The sequence below is a fragment of the Aulostomus chinensis genome, chromosome 6 (assembly GCF_037954235.1).
Source record: "Aulostomus chinensis isolate RoL2024-O1b breed Wild chromosome 6, RoL_Achi_v1.0, whole genome shotgun sequence".
Classification (NCBI taxonomy): Eukaryota; Metazoa; Chordata; class Actinopteri; order Syngnathiformes; family Aulostomidae; genus Aulostomus; species Aulostomus chinensis.
This window is the reverse complement of record NC_141325.1, coordinates 24,773,710-24,790,990: the sequence shown is the minus strand read 5'-3', so window position 1 is coordinate 24,790,990 and position 17,281 is coordinate 24,773,710.

The following is a 17,281-nucleotide window of genomic DNA, read 5'->3' as shown; positions in this document are numbered from 1 at the left end:
TGAACCCCTAATTGCTCCTGATTGACCTGCGAAGGACTGGTGACCCATCAAGGGTGAACCCCACATCTCACCCAATATAAGCTGGGATAGGCTCCAGCAACCCTTAACAGATAAGCGGTATACAAAATGGATAGATGGAGGTTTGAGCTGGGGACAAGACGACAACAGACCTGCTGCTGCGAGTCCAGCCGTGATGAAGCCATATGGTTCATTATGATGGTTGACAATCACATGTCAACACCGTATTGGCATTTTTATAAAATAATGGCAACAGCTGGTCAATTATATGCAGGTCTGGTCTGATTACAATGTTCAATATTGATTATAGAATTGATCAAAATTGCATCTTCTGTCTTTGAGAAGACAGAAATTCAATCCAACTCAAATTCAATTGATTTCAGTGACAAAGAATAAACTGGTTTTATTTTCATCATTGTAAGAATTCAAATAGGGACAAAAAAACGGAGCACAAAAAGCTTTAAAAACCACATTGTAAAACAATATTCTGTGCTTTTAATAGATTTTCTTCTCTCCCCCATCCCACCCTCAACTTCCCCGCTGGTCATTTTCATAGGTATAAAAAAGAACCCTAAAAAAAAAGCAAGAAATAATCGCATTAATACGATTGTGTTACAATAATAAATGGCACTTCCTAGTGCCAAATATATATGCACATACCACAAACAATCCCTGTAAACAACAGTCAAAGGAAAATGAATCATGTGAAAGAGAGAAATAATTAATACAAATGTACAATCCCACCCCTCACATCTAAGGATGCAGATTTTTGCACTCCTCATAGGCTTGCTGCAAAAAGGCTAGAAAAGAATCCCAGACTTGGTGGAACTGTCTCTCTGACCCTCACAACACAGTTTGTCCTTGAGTCAATGGGGATGTGTGGGTGAGGCATCATGATTTTATCCTCTTCTTTATTTTTATTTTATCTCTGCTTATGTATTGATGACAATGGAGAGGCCTCTGCCAATAAAGCCGATATCCCACTCTACGTTGAAAGCAACATCTGCTACCATCATATAAGCTCTGACATATTTCCAAAAGTATCAGAAATATGCCTTATTTTTCCTTAGTAAATACAAAATTCCAGTGATTTTTTTTTCTTTGTTTGTGTGAAAATGCTACAAAAGACCTAGTGAGAACAGAGAAGTGACAAATATGTGTGTGTGTGTACGCGCGAGTGCCTCTGTTTGCAGTGATGTAATAACACATATAAATATATGATCAAATAGTGATGCAATTGAAAAAAAATGATACTAAAATAAGGAATTCATTTCCACACTAATCTAACATGATTACAAAGATGATATATAATTCTCCACCTGTTTGTCTTCATATGTTGCCCCTTCTACATTGTGCAGTCATTTGATCCAAAGTTAATACACTCTTGGCCTGTGTGTCCCCCTGTGAGCTGGACCACGCCGCTACTGATTAACAGTTCACTCAGCACAATGTTGTTCAAGGATCACTGGGTCCCTGCGGAGGATACGGTCGACATGGGGAAGGGAAACCATCACGTCTAAATGTACCAAACAAATCAATGGTCCACAGTTAAACATACCATCAATCAGATGGACACATGGGACCTGAGGGCTTCTCCCTCCCCTCATTCATGATGATAAATAAACTATGACCCCTGCGGCTAGCTGCCCCAACCTCAAAGAAGCTCTTCTTTTTGTTGTTCTTGTAAGTACATTCAAAGGAAAGAAGAGGAGGGAGTGTGTGTGTGTGTGTGTGTGTGTGTGTGTGTGTGTGTGTGTGTGTGTGTGTGTGTGTGTGTGTGTGTGTGTGTGTGCGCGCGTGTAGCATGGTGTCCTCAGCAGTGTTGCAGAGCAGCACCATCCTGAGGTTGGTCAGCCACAGGACATGTAGGAGAAGCACCATCACTCCCTTCTTTTTTGTCTTTCACCTCAGTCTGTGCCATGTTACATTTCTCATTTGGATGTTTCAGTCATTAGGAAGAAAAATAACAATGAAGGTAAACCTGCAGACCTCAGCACTGCCTCAGTCATTTTTGATATTAACTACTTAGAGCACATTTTCCTCTGGGTCTTCTGCTAAACCCACCACGTTGGATATGTATGTTTGCATATATTTGCTTGTTAAATGTGACATACAGTATGTAGATTTGATGTTTTGTGACTTGGTGACCTGATAGCTTAATTCCTGAACACATACACTGGGTACAGGCACCAAGCTGCAGGCCCATTCAAAATGTATGCAGGAATTGTTGAGTGTAAGATTGTTGCTTTTCTGTCTCTCACCATGAACATTTCTTTAGTCAAAGCAAATAAGACAAATAAGACCATCGAATCCTGGATCTTCCTCTAATCTGAATACATTAAAGCTCAATATGTAGAGAGCTATCAAGGTGGTAATGTACTACGCTTACTAATAATATCAAGGTTGTAAAATACAAATTAAGGTACTCATCTCCGTTCTATGGCTGTCACAAGGCTTTACTGCATGGTGCAGATGGTGGCCAAAATACGACACAATATTGTTATTGACAAGGTATTAGTTGAAATTCTATTACATGTTTTGTCTCTTTTGTTTTTGCAAGTTACACTCCAAAATCATGAGGTGAGGCTTCAGTCGGTGTTATGATGCCGTACCACCACCTACAATATTGGTGTGAACAGATATTGGCACTGGAAACTAGAAGCCCTCAGAGAGCGCATACCTCTGCCAAGGGAAACTTCTGGCCAACCGCGTTTCTTGGATCCTAATTAAACCTGTAAGCAGCGATGAGCAGGCCGTCACAGTGTGGCTGTTCTTTGAGCAAGAGGGAGATGAAGCCTGATGAGAACCGGATTTTGCAAGATGGAGTAGTGGCGTAAATAACATTTCCTGTGTCCACTAGATGGTGCTAGTGAACAGACATAATGATTCTGTAAAATTATGTTTCTTTCATCGGGATTTATTTCTGGTAGCCACTAGGTGGTGCTATGACTAAGAAAGGAATCTCAACAAATGCGCAACGTTTATAGATCACCACAGTAACACTGTTTGGGAAACACTGACAGTCTATCAGTTTGGTATCGATTTTTTCAAACCACTAGGATGAATACGTTAAAGCAAGAAAGAAAAAAAAAGACATTTCCTGACTGCACCAGGTAGCATTCTGATTAATCCACACCAAAATGCAAGAGGTTCTTCCTTAGCCCATACTACATCCCTTAAATCCGCCTCACAGTTTTTCAGTAATTCTGCTGAAAGGCAAACAGATAAATGCACTGAAAACATGGACTCGCTGGTGGAGGTGGTCCAACAGGGTAACAGTCCTTTTGCCCTCCCTACTATAACTCCAATATCCTCCCTACCCTCTTAACTCTCCTTCAGCCAGTCGCTGACACAAACTAGCTTATTTTCTTGAGAAAGAAGGACGGAAAGAGTAAAAGAGGGGAAATGTATCAGGGTTCACCCCTCCACACCTCATTTGATAGGATTTCAAGCTAAACCACTGCCATCCCTTTACAACAACCACAGGGAGGCAATCAGGACTGTTTCCATTTAACAAGATTCAGAGAGGGAAAAAGCCGAACCTGGGCAGAGGAAGAAAATGAAGCACAGTGGGAACACACATGGCCACCTCCCTCCTCTCAGAGAAGGCTGGGAGAGTTGGTGGGAGGTTGTCGGTCGCACGCCAGCCGTGCCCTCAGAGATGGAGAGCTGCCAGGCAACTGCATGTTGATCTTGGAATCTCAGCATGGAGCGAGACGAGAATAAGGAGCCTCCTATGCTTCCAAGTGAAGGATTGAATATCAGTGTAAATGTCCAACAGCATCTCACCTCATGAGTTGCCAGCACCCAGAGACCAGACCTGAGGTCAGCCAGAAGGAGAGGATCATTTTATAAGTGAGAGTTCAATCTTCATGGGATTTACCTCATTGTGGCAGCCACATCAGATCAAACTGAAATAGAGTTAACTATTTTTTTTATTTCTGTCTCAATCCAAAAAAAAAAAGATTTTTTTGCTCTCAGCATCACTGCACAGTTTGAAAAGTGTTGTACATGTAATATATAAAAATTATACAATTGCTCCCCCCTTCATATTTAAAAAAGAACAGAACACTGGCATTTTTGAATCATATAACACTTCTGATCTACGGATTCCATTCACAGAACACGAATGTATATGAAACTTGCTCATGCTGAGACTTTTTCAAAATGTCAGACCTTACATAGCAACAACTGAGACCGTCAGAAGTAGCTGCATGCTTACAACAGAGCTACTTTGCCTTGGTTTATTTGGCTATAAAATTTATTTCAAAGTGCAAAGTTATCATTTCATCAGAGTATTGGCAAAGCTAATAGGAAGATCGAAGCGAAGTAAAATCTGGTCAACTGGACGTAAATTTATCTTGAAGACGTTTCACCTCTCATCCGAGAGGCTTCTTCAGTTCTGGTGAAGAGTGTGGAAACTCCAGCTTATAAACCTATGTGGGAGTGGTCAGTGCCATTGTGATAATAGGAAGATGCCATACTTGTAATTACGTGACGAAACATTAGACGGATGCAAGTCTGTTTAATTGATCCAGACCCTTTTTTTGCGACGCTGTCTGGCATTGACCACTAGAGGGAGCTCCATGCCAGACCTTCAGACCAGGCTGTGCAGGCTCCTTGAATAAAATAAGTCAGCGAAGCCACTGGTGGACTGGTTGGAGGTGAAGTTTCCCCTGAAGGAATCCTGGCAGAAAGCCCCTTGGGACTCTTTCTGTCAGAGAGATGTCAGGTTCCAGAGACTGTGACAGTTCATGTAAAAATTAGCTTTGTTCCACCAGTTTCAATCGAAACAGGAACCAGACACCAAAAATCCATCAAGCCACATGCAAGAAATGAATAATTTCCATTTTTTTAATACTGTCAGAGAACGCACCTCCAGAGGAGAGGATGAGAAGGACACAACAGCGTCACGTGCAACCCTGCCATTGATTAGAAGAGAATGCAATCAAAGCGTACATTTTTATTTATAATGACATTGCTTATTATGTGTATTTTATTACAGGGAAGTTGTTTTATTTATGCCAACTGACACATAACTCATACAATGAAATGCCTGCTAGTTGGCTGCTGAGAAGGTCAAGGTTTTATCTTCATTCCAAAAACAACCATGTCAGTGCAAAATGTCTTTTTTTTTTTTTTAGATTGCTCAGGTATTTTGCTTTTGAGCTGCTCATTAGAATGAAAGTTGAAATCCTCACATTTTTCTCCTTCACCATTAACATATTTTATGTTGTCATTCCCATATATTGTGGCTGCAAACAAAAGAGCTGCCAAAGACACAGACTCAGGCTTTGGGACTCGTAAACAACCCTTATTCAAATATCTGATGAGTTAAATATTCCTTTCCATCATGTGTATTCTAACCTACCGGTATTTGTCTTTTGAGTGTGGTATTAAGAGTTACTAGTGCTGCATGAACACACCTGTACCATTTGCTATAACTTTTGGTTAAATAAAGGGTGTAATCAATAGCAATCGTGCAATTTTTAACATCTGCAATACCAAAATAAAAGAGGCTGGATAAACCACATCAGATCTTATCAGGCACCTGAGAGCTCATCTGAATTGGTCAGTCACTTGGTAATGTGAAAGTTAGCAGCATCAGCTGGTTTGCTGTAAACTTTGTGGAACATAATCTGGATTAGATTGCTGTTCATGGAGTGTTTATGTTTTTCCAGAACTGACTTTTCTGTGGAAACTACAATTCATCCATATTTCTGTGCCCCTGCTTGCTAATCTTAAATTAAGAGTCACACATCATTTGTGTAGGCGGCTCGGTGGTGCAGTAGTCAGCACTGTCGCCCCACAACAAGAAGATTCCAGGTTTGAGCCCTGGCTCGGCACAGGATCTTTCTGTGTGGAGTCTCCATGTTCTCCCTGTTCCTGCGTGGGTTCTCTCTGGTACTCCAGCTTCCTCCCACAGTCCAAAGACATCAAGAGGGGACGAGGCTGATTGATACTCTAAATTGACCGTAGGTGTGACTGTGAGTGTGAATGGTTGTCTGTCTATATGTGTTGGCCCTGTGATGGACTGGTTACCTGTCCAGGGTGAACCCTGCCTCTCGCCCAAAAGGCGCTCGGATAGGCTCCACCCCCCTGCAACACTTAACAGGATAAGCGGAAGAAAATGGATGGATGAATGGATGGACATCATTTGTGTAATTGGCATTGCTACTGAATTTGAGGAAACAGGGTGGAGAGAGTGATGGACGTGACTTGGATTTGTGACTTACTACTTAAGGTTTGACTTGGATTTCCACCAAAAACTAATGAGATGAATCGACACGTTTGAACAGAAAGTAAAAAGACTTTTTCCCACCCTACCGTGACATCCGTGACTACATGACTATGATCAGGTCCCATGGCAGTTCTGTGGCTCACACGTTAAAATGCATTTGTTAAAGATTTTGTTTTCCCTCTTTGGCCTTTTTCTTCCTCTAAAATCACTGAACTGGGAATTCCTCCCTCATCGGAGGGAAGAACACGGTAGTATTCTCCTGATCACTCATCAGTGAACCATCAAATGATGTTGAAACTGTTAGTATAAGCTAAAAATGCTGCATTATGTTGCTTTGACTTAAAACCCACAAAATCAAATGAAATATTGAAGTCAGCTGTCATCAGTATTCAGCTTCATGTTGATGTTAGCACTGGATGTCGTGACACTTCATTTTGGTCAATGGACGTCACAAACAAATATAAATGACTAACAACTGTGGTGGCTAGCTGGGATAGCAGCAAACGAAAAGGTGCGTCAGCTAAGCCTGCCAGCAATCTTCCAATCTGTTGTCTCTTTCCAAAAACATTCATTTATGTCTTTTCCACATTAAAACCACACCCTCATATAACCTACAATTCTCAAACTCTGATGTGTGCTGTGCTTTTCCATAATTATGATTTTATGTCAGCCTTTAAGGTAGGAACAGTGATTTTACATGGGCTTTCCCTCTCCTGCGTCAGTCAACATCAGATGGAAAATGTTCTTTTGGTGACCTTTGAAAAGGAAAGGAGAAAAAAATATGATTAAGAGATGTATAGAAGGTGAGATGCCTGCAGGAATATCCAAGGATGTGCACTGTAATTTATGATAATTCAGCCATATTGTATTCTCTTCCTGCTGCCTACTTGCAGCTCTTTCACCAGCTGCTACCGGCACCAAATCCATCTGAGGATACATTTATATCACAGCAGCTGACAGAGCACAGGCCCATCTCTGGCTATTTTCCTCTCACTAATGGGGTTGGGCTGATATCAGCATGTCGATATTGACCTTTGAAAACTGCAAGACATGTTAAGTTTCAACATCCGTTTGACAACTGCTCTTTTTCTCCACACTTTTGCATGTCTGTTATTTTCCAATTATATCTCACCATCTTTGATATGTTTTTGCCATCTCAGTGGAAGCCTTGCTCATAGTGCTGATCTATTACCTGATACTTTTGCCCAGAACAGAAACACCACGTCGTTCATTATGAACCCTGCAGGCTTGGACAAATAGCAGTTTGGTCTGCTAGTCAGGGCCAGGGAAATAGGAGCTGGGCCTTTTCTTCAGACTCATTCTTCACTTTATCACACAAACATTCCTCAGTTTCCACTGTAACACAGCTAATAATGACCAGCGCGGCCCAAGGTATGCTAGCTCAAGTTTGTTCTCCTTTACAGCTGGGTTTTTTTTGAGAGAGAGAGAGAGAGAGAGAGAGAGAGAGAGAGAGAGAGAGAGAGAGGGTATTGTAAATCACGTTTCCAACTACAGCAGGTATGTGTAGCCTTACAAGATGATGTGCAGAACTTTCAAGGTCAATCAATCCAGAAGATTTAAAATCAGTGGAAAATCTTGACTGTCGTATTTGTCATTTGAATTTGAATTGTAGCTCCACATGATTGCGTTTAACTGTTATGGTTTTATATGTCACAGAAGCATGCGTAAGACAGACCGAAGAACCCCCCCAGTGGGGCTTATGTGTCACCCTTAATAACAATCTTACATGATTATCGAGAAATGTAGCAAAGACAAAAGACTCCTGCTGTGAACGATGTCTCCCTGAGATTATCCAATAACTCTCAAATGATGCTGTCAAACAGTTTAGGTGTTCACAGTTAGAACCAAACACACACGAAATGTTTGAATGTTCTTAGGTTGGATTGCAAACTGCAATTAAATTAATAACTTTAGGATCTATCATTTATTTATTTGTAAGTTTCTGGATTCTGGTTCATCAACAAATCGAATCCAATTTCTGGCACCCACGGGGGAAAACATCATGGCGTAAGGTCAGAATGACAAGCAGATCTAACAAGTTCAAGCCATCAAGCTTTGCTTTCATTTCAGTGCCAAAATACTTCATTCTTGTCATCTCCTCCATTTAACCCTTCCGTGTGGTGTTGAAATGTGTTTTTCTGCTGCTTGACAGGCACTTTGAATTCTTTGTGGGTTTGTAGATTCACTGGATGCTGAAAAGCGGTAACGCAACACCATCAGTCACTTCATGAAAAATGTTCACACTTTTTATTCCCTTTGCACATGGCCTGCCTTTTAGGTTGGGATGCTACAGCATTAGAAAGCTCCTCTGGCTTCAAGTGATATTTCACCCAAAAAGAGTAATTTGCCTTTCAGTAACTCACCATTAGCTGTGCTGGACTGCAGAGCGGCCTGCTCTGCCCGCATGACTTCTCAGTTACTGCAAAATTTAGAAAATGCCAGCCACATATTTTAAAAGAAGTTCAACTAACAGACTTACATTGATGGGTTCATTTCAAGGCTCCAGCTCGTATGTATGAGACATAATGCTGTGTAAAGACAAATGAAACTTTTTGACGAAATTATACTTTGAAATCTTTACATTGTGCACACTGTCTATTTATGATCAAAGGACCCTCGACCCTGAGAATGAGTTAATCATAGGTCATGTGAGACGACCCCGATGATACAATAAAGGGGTTTAATATCTCCCATAATCCCAAATTACAATTTGCCTCTGAGAGCATAAAAATTTGTTGAAGATATGACAACTTCTGTCCAAGAGTCTTTTGAGTGCAGAAAAATTCCCCAAAAATCATTTTTAGGAGGGAAAAAGCATCAGATTAAAAAGTTAAAACAGTCATTCAAGTAAAGAGCAGATCAACAGTCACAATATCAACATTATTAGCTAGTCAACATTTCTGTAGATTATTAAATGTAATGATTTAACAGATCACATTGTCAGATACTCGAGTTCCCCCGAGCCCTATGAGAAGATGTTGTATTTCACATATTCCAGTCTTTCTCCAAGAGACAGCAGAGACACATCAAAGCGACGGTGACGCAAACAGACTTGATGTTCATGCCAGATTTTCAACTGTTGTGCAAGTAGGAGCACTGATGTCAACAGAGGCAGCTACAAAATGGGAGACGTTCCAACATATTTACCTGTTTCAGAATATAATTCAAACCCTCCTCTTTGAGGTTTGTACAAGTTATCATCTATTTATGGGAAATATTGTATGCAGACTTCATGAGATTGAGGTCGATTTGATGGATGCTACTTCACACATACATATTAGTAGATTGTTTGCTCCTTGAAATTTGTGTTTTATTTATGATGAAGGGTTTTATCAGTGTATTTTTGCAGATTTTTCATATACTGTGCACAGTGTCATATGTATCTTTTTGAAATAAGTGTTGTGTGAGAAAACAGAGAAAAAGAGCTGTGGTATTTTGCTCAAAGCAAACCAGTAACCAAAATGCACTGTGGCTCGTAGTCCTCTAAAACCACTCCCAGGCCACTGTGATTGTAACAGACAGAGCGTTTTACAGTTCTAGCTCCATATGTGATATTAGAAACTGTCATTTAATAGAACGTCTGGTATTTGTGTTTTCCCGTTGCATGAGGGAAATGATGGAATGAAGCAACTCTCTCTTTAAATGGGTCCTCATCCACACTTAGGCACATGTGTGAATACAGTGACGTGCGGTGAGGTTCATGGCTGGTGAGGCACTGACTTCATCACAATCAGATCTGTAAACATATGACAAAAACTGCATTTAATAATAAAAAACAGACAAAAAATGTTCTCCGTGTTTTAGGTTCTGTCTGCCATAGCTTCTTCAGCGCTTTGGATACTTTAGCGTTAACCTCCTGCTTCGACTGAAATTCCAATTTAGAAAATTGTTTGAGCTTAGAAATGTAATCCTCCATTGTGACATTACGGCCAGTCAGGAGAAAAAAAAAAAAACTGAATGACTGCACTTGACTTTCCTTACAGTAAATTGTAGCTGGCTGTCACTTATTCTGCAGCGGGGCGGAGGAGGCGCAAGCAGAATCCCTGGGCTCACTAGCGCCTCCTCCACGAGGCAGGAGAATTGCGTGCCTCACCAGAAACCTTTTCACAGCCGTTTTATGATCGCTCAGCACAAGAAACACGTTACACAAACGTACAGTTTTCGACAAAAACACTATACATTATATTCACCAGCTAAACTGTAGAAATGTAGTTTATATAGCAAAAGTATTTGAACATTTTAATAGCGCCATAGAACGAGACAGCAGTACGGGCTCCCTGCGTAGCATGCAGCACAGTTAGCCGAGTCATTGCGCAATCCCTGGTGAGGCTCAGCTGCCTGGTTCCTCACCGCACGTCTCTTCTCAGTATTTGAACGATAAATATGAAAAATCTGTGATTTTGAATAAAAAAATAACTTAAAACTGGTTTAGTTAAAAGCAAAGTAACTTTATAGTACAAATCAAAGGATAGATACAATAATTACATTTGTTTTTTTCAATTTACATTTTTTTTCTTTCCATGATGACAGGTGAGGCACGGCCTCACTTGCCTCCCCTGACCGCACGTCACTGTGTGAACACTGTCTGTGTATGTATGCCTGTGTGTGTATACATACATTTATGTATTTACATGTACAGGGGGCAAAAAAAAAAAGTGACCCTGGAGACAAAATTGATTTTTTTTTAAAATTTGTACTTTTTCTTTTATCTGTGGCAAATTCTACAGTTACCTGTTTCTTGTTTTATGAAAAATAAATATGATGGTGATAAAAGTCTAAACATTTTGATCTCAAGCTTTCCGCTGGCTGCTAGAAGGAGGATTTCTGGATATAAAAATACTCTTGACACTCTGTATATTGTGGCAAGACATGATAATGTTGTCCACCTCAGTGTGTGTGTGTGTGTGTGTGTGTGTGTGTGTGTGTGTGTGTGTGTGTGTGTGTGTGTGTGTGAGCAGCCACATGCATGAAATGAGAGGAGAAAAAATGATCCCCTGGGGAGTTCTAAGTGCTCTATATAAACAGACAGAGCTGGAAAAACCTTCCCACTGGTGTATCATCCTGACATCAAGTTTATGAGTGTTTTCGCAGCAGCTTGCGATTTCAAGTTTATTTAATCAACACCAACACAAAGAACCAAATCGTCAGACATGTTGTGAACAAACCGAAAGCCGTGCCCAGACTTGATCGTCTCGTCCCGGGGTGCCAAGAGCCTCGGGCTCTTTTTCATGAGCTTTGACTTGGCAGCCACTCGCAGGTTTATTTGTGACGGAGAACAAACACTGACATGAACATGAAAAGAACACATGATTTTATCTTCCATGTATTGAAGGGATGACTGTTCTATTCCTGTAAAACATAATTTGCTTGGGGTATGAAGCAATTCTGTACACTTAATTTTTCACAATTGCATTTATGGTACCAATTTAGATGAGATGATAAAGGCTTTGATCGCGCATTTGTGACTTCTAGCAAAGAAGTCATGTGATCTGTGTTGTTTGTCTGTTTGTTAGGATCTAAACCGTGAAACCGATTTTCTCCAAATATGGTGGAGGGTTCTGGCCAGGGCCAAGGAAGAACCGCTCGAATTTTGGGGCAGATCCATTTCCGCATTGGGAAAATAATCATGATGGAATTATCTGAAAGTTCTGTGAGTCTTACCGATATGGTGCATGTATTTCTCCTCCTACTCTCTCTCAAGCTCTGTCTGAAGGGTCGAGGCAGATAGCCGCCCACCTAGAATCTTCCTTCTCATCGAAATGGAGCTTTTCCATGCTGCTGCTGGCTCCCGACGGAATGTTAGATCTAAACTAAAGACAGACGGTGAATGAAAATTACCTTGAAATAACATCTGTTAGGATTTGCACTATACAACCCAAATTGGCTTGACTTGATTATACAGATTCATTATCAAAGTCTAACATTTTCTATTACAGACTCATTTGCTTCATTACAGGTTGTTTTTCAAATCAAACATCTGGAAACTCACTGTAACCGTCCAGCAGAGAAAACAGCTGAGAAGACAACTGCACTGAGAGACGCACATAATCAGCTGAAAACAAGACAAATAATTAAACATGTCCGCTTTCAATTTTAACATCCACACAGAAAAGTATTGTTCTAGCAGCTCTATAACATCCTTTTTCTTTCTTCAGACACAGCTTCAGATAATTGCAGATGAGCGTTTAATGAGCATAATTCCCATTATAGACACACACTGAGAACAACTGTGACAAGTTGGCCACATTTTCAAACACTGACCATAAACGATGCAGCTTTTTTCTCACGCAGCCAGCTAAAACAACCGATGACATCATGCTTGTTTGGTGACCATTTTCATTTCCTGTCACACACAGTAAACACTCTATGAGGCCTCAGTCTGTTTATGGCTCAAGTCTTTCGCCTCCTTGTTTCCTTGCGGTTTTGTAAAATGAATTAGGTTTTTGGTTTGGGGTGTGTTGTTTGAGTGTGTGAGTGTGCGTGTGTGTGGGGGGGATCTCTTTTTTTTAATCCACAGCAAGTGGTAGTATCCTAACGGTTTTCATACTCTGCAGCAGCACTTTCCGGTACAAACAGCTGAGATGACAAAGACGACTACTGATTAAAGTGACGTGGCATAAGCGTTGCAACTTCAGCATAAAGTGATGGGCCTTTTTTTTTGGTGGGGAAAATACACCGTGCTGAGGATGGTGCAATGCTCAGCACCAGAGCTGCCACTGCTCCAGACTCTCAGCACCCAAGTCGCACTGTTCCTCAGTTACTGATGTTAAGATCTGTACAATGCATTACAACGCACCAGCCCACTTCAATAAATCTGAAATATCCCCTTAATATCTAAATTAGTGGCATGAGGCAGACTCTTGAGAGTCTTTCTACCATCACTATCAACCATAATTTGATGAAACCTCATAACTTTGTTCTTTCATGTCTTTTCCCAACAATGGATGCCTTCATATTGACTCCAACATCTGATCCTGCGTATTTTTATGTGTTTAAATACGTATGACACAAACAATACCTGAATAGTGGGTATAGTATAGAAATGTTGGGGAATAAAACTTTATAGTTTACAGATATACATATATTTAAATTTACAGCTCCTAAAAGTGTGTGTTACTTTCTTAAACTACCTTGGACCTTTTCATTTTCCAAAGGGAACTCTGCCAGGAAAAGAAACATGTAGTGAGTTCTTGTTTCAAGCGGAAAACCCCCCGTAAAGCTGTCTTGTTTGCTTAAATACATAATGATATCATAATGAGAATGCAGTTCAAAGTCACTGCCTGGAGTGAGTCAGAACAGTTGACCTAACTATTATAATGGAATTATAAAAAAAAAAAAAAGCAGGATGGAACTAAGCAGGGAGAAAAAAATGGTGCACGTGTCAGAAAAAGTTTCTATAGTATGCAGCTTTATTCAGAAGGCTATTTTTTGTATTTTTGAATGTAGGAATCGGACCAGAGCTCACTCAGAATGAAGCGTGGGATTTGTGAGACGATCAGATTTTCCTCTCAGTTCTATGAAAGTCTGATAGTCTCACTGAGTTCTTTCATCCAGGCCAGCGTTGTGTTCATGTTCGTTTCTGTGTGGGAATTTATCATTTCAGTTGACATGAGTTTGTGGCAACAGTTGCAAGATCTTCTTACACACTGATTAAAGACACACAGTGAGTCTTAAGAGCTGTTCCATTCGTACATTGACTCTAACAACTTGTACAGCTGTGTCTCATCTACGCATGTCAACACTTTTTGGAGCAAAATGCCTATGAATGTAGCTTAGTTTCGAACAACAGTATGAAGGGATTTGGCAGAATTATCATCATCATCATCTACCAGCCTAACTGCAAACTGATTTGACCGCTGAACAAATTGAACATGTAGACCATTATTTACAAAACTGGAACAACATGTCTACCAGGAGACACAATTCAAAACTCAGAGTTCATCATCGTAACATCCTTGATTGTGCGACTGCTAGCATGCTAACTAGCCAGCTCTTTCTTCTGGACTGCAAATAAAGTGTAAAAAGTTGAAACAACACCAGAAAGCTTTCAGTTGCTTTTAACAAATTCTATCACAGCAGCTTTCAGGTGTGAGATGGGGTTCAATCTGGACAGGTCGGCAGTCCATCGCAGGGCCAACACATATAGACAGACAACCATTCACACTCACAGCCACGCCTATGGTCAATTTAGAGTATCAATCAGCCTCGTCCCCTCTTGATGTCTTTGGACTGTGGGAGGAAGCTGGAGTGCCAGAGAGAACCCACGCAGGTACAGGGAGAACATGGAGACTCAACACAGAAAGATCCCGTGCTCGAACTGGGACTTGAACTCAGAACCTTCTTACTGTGAGGCGACAGTGCTGACCACTGCACCACCATGCTGCCCTCTAATATCTTGAATATGGATAAATCATTTAAATAGGCAGCTCCTATAGACTTTCCAAACGTTACCTGAACAAATGGATTCTGATTAATTCTTGAGTATCATATGAGGGGGCGAGGAGAGGCTGATGAGAAAAAGTCCAGTTTTGTCACGAGCACAGGCAACATCGCCACCTCAAATTCTTCTCAGTGGGAGAGAGACAGAACTTACTCTCACCCCATAACACCGTGGTCTTGCAAATGAAAGAAATTTTTTTTTCTTGGAAAAACAACTGAAAATATGGGGTAATTCTATAAACAGGATCTTGATTGTTTGAAGTTTGAGTGCATCGGCTACAATAAGTGGCACCACATCCCAGTGAAATGAATGTGCCCCCCAAGACTGAACTACCACTCTACCTTACACTGCAAGGGGGCTGCATGGCAGATTCTGATCATCCTGTGCAGAGCACCTCAATAGATGGGCAGGTTAAAGGGGTAGTTCAGTTATTTTGATGTGAGGATGTTTGATACATTTATGCCTAGAGCGGGTGAGACGCTGCATAGGAAGCATAGGAAGGAGCTGCTGTGGTATGAGCACCAGCACAAACACGTCTTTCAGCTACGAACAAGTCCACCCATCTGCACATTTAAATTTTTTTTCTCATCAGAAAGTTGTTCTCTTGGTGGACTACACATTCCTACACTGCACAATGTCAGTATTCCTGTACACAGACACTAGCGTACGACAGCCCCAGTAATACAGCCAGCATCATGCGTTTAGCTGTAATACAGCTGATACCATACAGCCGGTAGAGACAGCTGTGGTGTCTTGCTAAACCAATGTGACTAACCTTTGTTAAAGGGCACATGAAAAGCATAAAATGTGTTGTGTTAGCACATCAAAAGACTTCAGAAATGGTGTGCTCTTGGCTATTGTTTGTAACAACTCCTAATATGAAAGTTATTTCCACACTGACAGATGAAATGACAATAAAATCTTGGTTTCACAACCTGTTTCCACTTCCAGGTGTTATATTGCATTTCATATCCTATTTCTGCCTCATATTACCTTGTTTCTCTAATATTTTGTATTAACTCATTTATCTATAAAACATTTTAACTGGCTTTTGAAACCTGATATACAGATACACTTGCCTTGCCTCCACTGTGTAGTTAAATACTGGTGAAAGTGGGCTATCAGTGGTTTACCCTCTCCTACATCCTGGTCATAACTCTGCTAAGTAACAGCTGCTTGTGGTTTATTGGGGAACAATTTATGAAATTCACTAGAAATTGTTGGCTTCGGGTGTGGGGGAGACATTATTGAGCAACAACTGAACTTTTGACAGGCTGCCATGATGGATTTGGCTGGTATGGAGCCATGAATCTTTCTCCTCATGCATCAACTAAAGCGCTGTGCGGCTGACGCAGGCAAAGAATTTGTTGTAAATGTTTCTTGTGTGTGTTGTAAACAAGTAAACTCTTCCAACTCAGCTTGCTGGCAGTTTTATTTGCGGAAGAGTCTGACACGGTTCACCTCTTTATAGTAAGAGGCAGCAAGCTGATTGATGTTTCTTGAATATATGGTTTTGTAAGCAAAGATAATGTAAATTATTGCTTTGTAGGAATGTGTGGGTTTCTTTTCAATGGCTGACGCCTGCTTAAGGGAAACACCATGAATCAATCAACCAAAACATTCGAGGTTCAGCTACGTCCATACTTCAACTCCAACTTCAAATCATTCTCTGTGGTTATTTCTGACAGGTCTTCATGGTTTTTAATGAGCAATCATAAATCCTACTTTTTTTTCCTCGTCAAATGTTTTTACAACTTGTGGCTGGTCACTTGTGAATGATAGTCAGTAAAGTGCTCCCAAAACAGCGCAGCTATGTTGACACTGGCACGGCACAACTTCATCCAGTTGCTCACATCTTCGCCCAAGTCTAGAGGCGAAGAGGACAAGAACCAGCGAGCGCTGTCTAAGGAGGAAAAGATTTAACTGCTTGCTGAAAGCTTTGAATTAAGATTGGAGTGAATCAAAACTTTACCACAGCTGAATGGAGCCAGCAGGCATTTTACTTCACCTGAGGGCTACATCTCTGGTTCGATTACTCCTCCGTGATGAGACTGAGGAAGCACACGCACACAAATCAAACAATATTTACCACAAATATTTCCTCACCTTCCTCCGTGCAGACTCAGAATCATGCAGAGCAGGAGTCATTTCAGGGATCGGATCCAGGATTAGAGGAATATAGTTACTGGAATGGCAAACCTACAATGACATCATCCTCTTAAAACTAATGGCTATTATTCAAAAACATATGGCTGCCGGACCCATTTAGCCCATCCCACTTCTCCACTCTTGCTCCCCTATGGACCTGTGTGAAACAGAAAACAATTGTTTCTGTGTTTTATTCCCCTCTCCGGCTGTCCCCACGACGTCCCCCTGGAATTCAACAGCTTTTACAGTCATAATCACACGCTGCGAGCTGCACTAGTGAGAGGCCAACAGCTTGAGGTTCTAGGTGGTTAACAGCCACAAGATTGATTCGTCTAATCCTCCGCTTTGACTGTGATCCCAGAATTCCAAAAGGAACCTGATCTCTGACATTAATGATTTCGCTCTTTGGGGGT